This window comes from Arachis stenosperma, chromosome 9 (genome assembly GCF_014773155.1).
Source record: "Arachis stenosperma cultivar V10309 chromosome 9, arast.V10309.gnm1.PFL2, whole genome shotgun sequence".
Lineage (NCBI taxonomy): Eukaryota > Viridiplantae > Streptophyta > Magnoliopsida > Fabales > Fabaceae > Arachis > Arachis stenosperma.
In genome coordinates, this window is record NC_080385.1 from 163,746,772 (window position 1) to 163,756,022 (window position 9,251).

Sequence of the window (9,251 nt, forward strand, 5' to 3'; positions counted from 1 at the left end):
ACATTTCCGTTATTAAAAACAGTTTTAGGGTTCATGATCATCCGGAGATCTTACTTATTTATGAATTTTTTTTTTTTGGTTGGTGGATTAGACAACCTCCAATCCTAGGTACCCCAATCAATTGGACATCCCTAAATTTTTGGTACACAATATACACCCACACACTCCGCACATACTTACCAATTTTTTCTTCTCAGTTGCAGCTGGTAGAACTCGAACCCAAGACCTTTGAGATAGGGAAGGGGCGGAATGCCGTGTGAGCTATGTCTCATTGGCAGCAATTTATGAATTTATATAGAACGGCAACAAAAAAAAAAACACCGAACATATAAATCTGAGTTCACTATTGAAACCCATCAATAAAAGCCAACATGTCAAATGAAAAGCCCAACAGTTTCAACAAAAACAAAAAAAAATACGAAAAATTAAATCAAACAACACAAAAAGAGAAGTGAAAAAAGGAATAAACCAATGAATCAATCAAAATAGAATGCTCACCAACCTGAGAAGGCAACTGAGTTTGCTGCTTCTGCTGCTGAGCCGCCGCAGCTGAACCCTTCTCGGGTGGAGACGCCGGTGCCGCCGCAGCGATTTTCTGTAAAGGGTCCTCGGCGTCGTCATCTAACAAATGGAAAGTGTTCGCCGTCGCCATTTTGGAAAGCCAGCGTGACATGAAGTTCGACGAAGCAGACTAGAGAGAGAAGTGTCAATGTCGTCGGTGCGGTAGGGTGCTACGGCGAAGAAGGAATGCCGGCACAGCTCGGAGTGCAACGGAGCAGATCAAAGAGAGAGTGGGAGGAACCATGCCAGAGAGAGAAAAGGAGCCCTGTGGTTTACCTTTTCTTTTCCTTTTTCTTTATTCCTAAAATTTGTGAGGCTGACACCTGGATGAAAGTTCCACAACAAATATACAAGTAGGAGAGGAGATTAAGTTAAACACACTCATTTTTCACCCTAGAGCTCCACAGCCTCACCTTCTTCCCCTGCCTCCAACCGCTGCTTCTCTTCTCTTCTAAGGTTCCCTACGTCTCCACCGACGCCAGCCACTTGTTCACCGCCCTTCATCGACGGTGCGTTTGACTTTGCGTTCTCCGCAAGTCTCGACGAGGCGCTGTTCAAGACGAGATTCGCTAGAGAGATGGATCGCCATGTCAGGTCTGGTAGCTTGTGTGTTTATTCGCTAGCAAGGCCCAAATGAAATAAATTATATCCCCCGTTGGAAGAAAAACTCTATGATTGGGTTGGGTTTGGGAGACACTTCACTCACAATCTTATTTCTTATTCATTTTCTCTTCTCTTCACGTGTGTTTTGTTTCTCTAATTCTCCCAATCAAATTTTAGTCTCAGGCGTCTTCTCCAATAATCCCAACGAACGAGTGTCAAGACTGGCCTCGCAGGTTAATCAATGGATAGAAAAAAACACAGAATCATGATGGTCTCTGATTTTTTCTATCCCAACTTTGGTGGCGTCGAGAACCACATCTATTATCTCTCTTAGTGCTTACTCAAGCTAGGCCACAAGGTCATAATCACATTCTCTATAATTCAATCAATTTGTTAGTTAATGATTTTCTGCTTATGCTGTTAATTTTTTTTTCGTAATTTCTATTAATTAAAAGAAAAATATATGATACGAGTATTATCGAATTCAGGTAGTGGTTGTAACTCATGCATATGGAAACCGATCTGGGGTTAGATACATGACTGGTGGTTTGAAAGTTTACTATGTTCCGTGGAGGCCTTTTGTTATGCAGAATTCATTCCCAACCCTATTTCCTTCACTCCCCATTATTAGAACCATTCTCATTCGAGAAAGAATCACTACTATTCATGGCCATCAAGCATTTTCCACTCTCTGTCATGAAGCTCTCGTGCATTCTAGAACCATGGGGTACAGGGTTGTATTCACGGATCATTCTCTGTATGGATTTTCGGATGTTGGAAGCATACATATGAACAAGGTCTTGCAGTTTACATTGGCTAATTTGAGTCAGGCCATATGTGTTTCGCATACGAGCAAGGAAAATACAGTGCTGCGGTCGGGGCTGCCCCCGGAGAAGATTTTTGTTATAACTAATGCTGTGGACACTGCAATGTTCAAGCCAGCGGTGGTGCAGCCGAGCCGCTCGGAGATTGTTATTGTTGTTATTAGCCGGTTGGTTTATCGCAAGGGAGCAGATTTGCTTGTTGAAGTCATTCCAGATGTATGCCGTCTGCATCCCAATGTGAGTAGATGATTGAAAAAAAGGAAAAATATTTTTGGTTTTTCTTACATGGCATATTTTGAGTGTAATTCCATGCTAAGGTCCCTTGTGGGAATGGTTTGACCTTTCTCTGTCGTACTTCAAATTGCAATATTTTTGTTTGGTTCAATTTCTCTGGTTCTTGCCCTATTGCTCTGTATAAGTTATATTGCTTTTGTGTAAAAGTCTAAATGCTGTTTTTCAAAGCTGCAGTGGGATGTTAAATATGTGAAGTACCTATAGAACCTCTTTGAAAGGCCACATCATTCCTAAGGAGTTTGTACATTGCTTTCTGATGATAATTAGAATTGTAGGTTGGTTTCATTGTTGGAGGTGATGGACCTAAGCGTGTGTGGTTGGAGGAGATGAGAGAAAAACATTCTCTTCAAGATCGAGTTGAAATGTTGGGAGTCGTGCCACATGCCCAAGTCCGATCTGTTCTGATATCAGGACACATCTTCTTAAACAGGTTCAGCTTCCTTATATTTTCCTCCTTTTAAGCTTTCCAATGATGATATTAGAATTTGTACATGTCACCATGTTGTCTAATTTTGGAATTCAAGCAATGTTGGAAGCTTATGTTATTTTCATTTTGAGAGCTTCAACATTCAGGTCATTTTACAATCCATATCTATTGTCAATCATTAATAATGTTTGAATTATTTCAGTTCGTTAACTGAAGCTTTCTGTATAGCCATATTAGAGGCTGCTAGTTGTGGATTGTTAATAGTTAGCACACGTGTTGGAGGAGTTCCCGAGGTGGGTGCAACTTTCCTTCTTTTACCGGTTAAGTATGAGAATAAATGCTCTTTATTCTTTAATTAGTTTAATTTTTCTTACAAAAATCTGTTTCTTTCCAATTCCACAATTTTGGAATGCTGTCTCGCAAGGATTGATATGGATTCACTTCTTTGCTGTATAGGTTTTACCAGATGACATGATCATTTTGGCAGAACCTGATCCTGGTGATATGGTGCTTGCAATTGAAAGTGCAATATCAATGCTGCCAAAAGTTGATCCACAAGTCATGCACCACCGGGTGATTGTTGTTTGAGGGATACGTCCCTGATTCAATTGGTAAAAACTAGTTCTTTTTTAATTTTTTTTCTTTTTTCCTTTTTGTAGATGAGGGAACTCTATAACTGGCATGATGTTGCCAAAAGGACTGAAATTGTATATGATCGTGCTTTGAAGTGCCCCAATCAAAATCTACTTGAACGGGTCTCACGGTACATTCTTAACATTATATGTTGAATTTGATTGTAATGGTATTGTATACTTTTCACTTTAAAGTTGTAAAGGAAAATCTGGTTTTTATTCTTTTTATGTGATTTGTTGATTACTTGAGGATAAAATTACTTGTTCTGCTTCTAACATAGTTTAGTTGGGTTGGTAGCTGGCAAAGCAAGGAATCATTAGGTTTTTCATTTAGTATCTACACTATTATATTTATTCTTGCTATGCGGACAGTTTTTTGGATTACTAAATTAAGAAACAGAGCATGAAGCTGATTATTATTTCTGGATTTTTCTCTTCCATTCAAAGATTGAAGTCAATTGGATATCAAAGCCTACTTAAGGAATGAAGGGGCTAGTTCTAGTAGAAACTGATAGTCTGTGTTCTGTCAGATACCTTTATTGCGGAGTGTGGGCAGGCAAGCTGTTCTTCGTGGTTATGATAGTTGATTTTTTGTTTTGGCGGCTATTGGAACTGTGGCAGGTAAGCTAGTGGCCTTAGATATGCTTGCCATTTTTAGCTTATTTATGTTTTTAGCCTATAAGCATACTACTTGCATTTCTACTTTATTAGCCTGCAGACAACGTTGAGGAGATGCTAGATTTAACTCTTCCACACATCTCCAACAAAGAGACATTGCAAGAAACCGAATGAAATGCGTATTGTGATACTGAATTTTCATTACTGTCTAGTCTGCAATGCAGAATACAAAGAGGATATTTTATTGTTCAGTTGGCTTCGTTGCATTGCTGGACTAGGCAGCTTCTGCACCGAAAATCAGAGGCATGAAGCATTTGGATTGCCATTTAGATTTTAGTGAGACAAGGTAGAAGCTTTGTTAGTGACATAGTGTCAATGTGTTAGCATTTACTTTGTTTAGTAATCAAACATGTCAATTTGGTCTTTGGAATTGAAATCACGATTTATTTATTTTTTCTGAGGTGCTTAGAGTTTAGGACTTTAGGTTCTTTCTTCCACGAGAATTGCAACTTCCAGTTTTTGTTCCTCGGAAATAGTCCCACAAGAAAGATCCTCTCTTCCATGTAATGAAAATTATGTTTGAGATAGTTCTATTGACTATATATGTATGCTTATTGATTGGGCTAGTTTAATTGAATGTCTAAATTGCTTTATAAATTTGGCTTGGCCTGTTAACTTACACTTAATGGTTTTGTTTTTGGTCATAACACTGTTAGAGCTGGGCAAAAAGATCCAAATTTTGGATTTATACCCAATTTAGACCAGATCATTTGAAAAAAAACCAGTATCAAATAAAAAGAAGTCAACCAAATTATATCGATTTTGTAATTTAGTTTTTTAATCCAAACCATTTAAACAGTTTCAGATCTGGAACCAGAATCATATCCAAATTTAGATCCAAAAAAAATTCTAATCTGAATTTGACATTGAGTTTGGTTTTGCAGTTCACCATTAACACACACACCATCTTCTTCTTTCTCTTTGGATCGTCGCTGCACCGCCGCTCTGTTCTGCCATCGACCTTTCTCTTGGGGTACCAACGCTCTAGAAAAGTGTTGATAGCTTTGTGGCTTCGGAAAATGAGACTTGGAGGGAGAGAATGAGGTAGGTAATGATGTTTGGACTTATGTTTATTGAGATTGAAAGCTTCTACCCTAATAAATTACGTGGGAATTAGGGGTCTTTGCTTGTTTTGATTTTGGTTCTCCTAATTGCTAGTTGTAATGTGAAGGTTGTTGAGATGAAATTTTGAATAGAGCAGAAAAAAAAGATACCATATAAATTTGAACATCTTTTAAGTCTGAATTTCTTGTTGCATGTTTAAATCAACGCAGTATCATTTAAAAAGAAAAGAAGAGCTTTAAATTTATGTTTTCTGCTCTATTCATGATTCCATCTCAACAACCTTCACATTACAACTAGCAATTAGGGGAACGAAAATCAAAACAAGCAAAGACCCCTAGATCCCACGTAATTTATGAATTTCAAGACTAATCCTAATCATTAGGGTAGAAGCTTTCAATCTCAATAAACATAAGTCCAACATCATTACCTACTTCATTCTCTCCCTCCAAGTCTCATTTTCCGAAGCCACAAGGCTATCAACACTTTTCTAGAGCGTTGGTACCCCAAGAGAAAGGTGGATGGTGGAACGGCAGTGCAACGACGATCCAAAGACAAAGAAGGAGAAGCTGTGTGTGTTAATGGTGAACTGCAAAACCAAACTCAATGTCAAATTCAGATTAGAATTTTTTTTTTCATCTAAATTTGGATCTGATTCTGGTTCCAAATTTGAAACTGTTTAAATGGTTTGGATTAAAAAACTAAATTACAATATCGATGTAATTTGGTTGACTTCTTTTTATTTGATACTGGATTTTTTAAAATGATCTGGTCTGAATTGGGTATAAAATCCAAAATTCGGATCTTTTTGCCATAACAGTGTTATGACAAAAAATAAAACCATTAAGTGTAAGTTAACAGGTCAAGCCAAATTTGTAAAGCAATTTAGGCAGTCAATTAAACTAGCCCAATCAATAAGAACATATAGAGTCGATAGAACTATCTCAAACATAATTTTCATTACATGGAAGAGAGGATCTTTCTTGTGGGACTATTTCCAAGGAACAAAAATTGGAAGTCGCAAATTCTCGTGAAAGAAAGAACCTAAAGTCCTAAACTATAAGCACCTCAGAAAAAATAAATAAATCGTGATTTCAATTCCAAAGACCAAATTGACATGTTTGATTACTAAACAAAGTAAATGCTAACACATTGACACTGTGTCACTAACAAAGCTTCATGCCTCTGATTTCTGGTGCAGTAATGAAAATTCAATATCACAATACGTTTTTCATTCGGTTTCTTGCAATGTCTCTTTGTTGGAGATGTGTGGAAGAGTTAAATCTGGCATCTCCTCAATGTAGCTGCTATAGTATACTTATAGGCTAAAAACATAAATAAGCTAAAAATGGCAAGCATATCTAAGGCCACTAGCTTACCTGCCACAGTTCCAATAGCCGCCAAAACAAAAAATCAACTATCATAACCACGAAGAACAGCTTGCCTGCCCACACTCCGCAATAAAGGTATCTGACAGAACACAGACTATCAGTTTCTACTAGAACTAGCCCCTTCATTCCTTAAGTAGGCTTGATATCCAATTGACTTCAATCTTGAATGGAAGAGAAAAATCCAGAAATAAGAATCAGCTTCATGCTCTGTTTCTTAATTTAGTAATCCAAAAACTGTCCGCATAGCAAGAATAAATATAATAGTGTAGATACTAAATGAAAAACCTAATGATTCCTTGCTTTGCCAGCTACCAACCCAACTAAACTATGTTAGAAGCAGAACAAGTAATTTTATCCTAAGTAATCACAAATCACATAAAAAAAATAAAAACCAGATTTCCCTTTACAACTTTAAAGTGAAAAGTATACAATACCATTACAATCAAATTCAACATATAATGTTAAGAATGTACCGTGAGACCCGTTCAAGTAGATTTTGATTGGGGCACTTCAAAGCACGATCATATACAATTTCAGTCCTTTTGGCAACATCATGCCAGTTATAGAGTTCCCTCATCTACAAAAAGGAAAAAAGAAAAAAAATTAAAAAAGAACTAGTTTTTACCAATTGAATCAGGGACGTATCCCTCAAACAACAATCACCCGGTGGTGCATGACTTGTGGATCAACTTTTGGCAGCATTGATATTGCCCTTTCAATTGCAAGCACCATATCACCAGGATCAGGTTCTGCCAAAATGATCATGTCATCTGGTAAAACCTATACAGCAAAGAAGTGAATCCATATCAATCCTTGCAAGACAGCATTCCAAAATTGTGGAATTAGAAAGAAACAGATTTTTGTAAGAAAAATTAAACTAATTAAAGAATAAAGAGCATTTATTCTCATACTTAACCGGTAAAAGAAGGAAAGTTGCACCCACCTCGGGAACTCCTCCAACACGTGTGCTAACTGTTAACAATCCACAACTAGCAGCCTCTAATATGGCTATACAGAAAGCTTCAGTTAACGAACTGAAATAATTCAAACATTATTAATGATTGACAATAGATATGGATTGTAAAATGACCTGAATGTTGAAGCTCTCAAAATGAAAATAACATAAGCTTCCAACATTGCTTGAATTCCAAAATTAGACAACATGGTGACATGTACAAATTCTAATATCATCATTGGAAAGCTTAAAAGGAGGAAAATATAAGGAAGCTGAACCTGTTTAAGAAGATGTGTCCTGATATTAGAACAGATCAGACTTGTGCATGTGGCACGGCTCCCAACATTTCAACTCGATCTTGAAGAAAATGCTTTTCTCTCATCTCCTCCAACCACACACGCTTAGGTCCATCACCTCCAACAATGAAACGAACCTACAATTCCAATTATAATCAGAAAGCAATGTGCAAACTCCTTGGGAATACTGTGGCCTCTCAAAAAGGTTCTATAGGTACTTCACATATTTAACATCCCACTACAGCTTTGAAAAACAGCATTTAGACTTTTACACAAAAGCAATATAACTTATACAAAGCAACAGGGCAAGAACCATAGAGAAATTGAACCAAATAAAAACATTGCAATTTGAAGTACGGCAGAGAAAGGTCAAAACCATTCCCACAAGGGACCTTAGCATGGAATTACACTCAAAATATATCATGCGAGAAAAACCAAAAATATTTCTTTTTTTTTTCAATCATCTACTCACATTGGGATGCAGACGGCATACATCTGGAATGACTTCAACAAGCAAATCTGCTCCCTTGCGATAAACCAACCGGCTAATAACAACAAATAACAATCTCCGAGCGGCTCGGCTGCACCACCGCTGGCTTGAACATTGCAGTGTCCACAGCATTAGGTATAACAAAAACCTTCTCCGGGGGCAGCCCCGACCGCAGCACTGTATTCTCCTTGCTCGTATGCGAAACACATATGGCCTGACTCACATCAGCCAATGTAAACTGCAAGACCTTGTTCATATGTATGCTTCCAGCATCCGAAAATCCATACAGAGAATGATCCGTGAATACAACCCTGTACCCCATGGTTCTAGAATGCATGAGAGCTTCATGACAGAGAGTGGAAAATGCTTGATGTCCATGGACAATAGTGATTCTTTCTCGAATGAGAATGGTTCTAATAATGGGGAGTGAGAGAAATAGGGTTGGGAATGAATTCTGCATAACAAAAGGCCTCCACGGAACATAGTAAACTTTCAAACCACCAGTCATGTATCTAACCCCAGATCGGTTTCCATATGCATGAGTTACAACCACTACCTGAATTTGATAATACTCGTATCATATATTTTTCTTTTAATTCATAGAAATTACGAAAACGAAATTAACAGCATAAGCAGAAAATCATTAACTAACAAATTGATTGAATTACAGAGAATTGTGATTATGACCTTGTGGCCTAGCTTGAGTAAGCACTGAGAGAGATAATAGATGTGGTTCTCGACGCCACCAAAGTTGGGATAGAAAAAATCAGAGACCATCATGATTCTGTACTTTTTTCTATCCATTGATTAACCTGCGAGGCCAGTCTTGACACTCGTTCGTTGGGATTATTGGAGAAGACGCCTGAGACTAAAATTTGATTGGGAGAATTAGAAAAACAAAACACACGTGAAGAGAAGAGAAGATGAATAAGAAATAAGATTGTGAGTGAAGTGTCTCCCAGACCCAACCCAATCATAGAGTTTTTCATCCAACGGGAGATATAATTTATTTCATTTGGGCCTTGCTAGCGATAAACA

The 9,251-nt window shown here is 37.6% G+C and overlaps 2 pseudogenes; one reads left to right on the forward strand and one right to left on the reverse strand.

Annotated features, from left to right (window-relative positions):
- Window positions 1-1,405: 1,405 nt before the first annotated feature.
- LOC130950406 (phosphatidylinositol N-acetylglucosaminyltransferase subunit A-like) lies at window positions 1,406-4,133 on the forward strand (annotated as a pseudogene).
- Window positions 4,134-6,312: 2,179 nt separating this feature from the next.
- On the reverse strand, window positions 6,313-9,017 carry LOC130950407 (phosphatidylinositol N-acetylglucosaminyltransferase subunit A-like; annotated as a pseudogene).
- Between the last annotated feature and the right edge of the window lie 234 nt (window positions 9,018-9,251).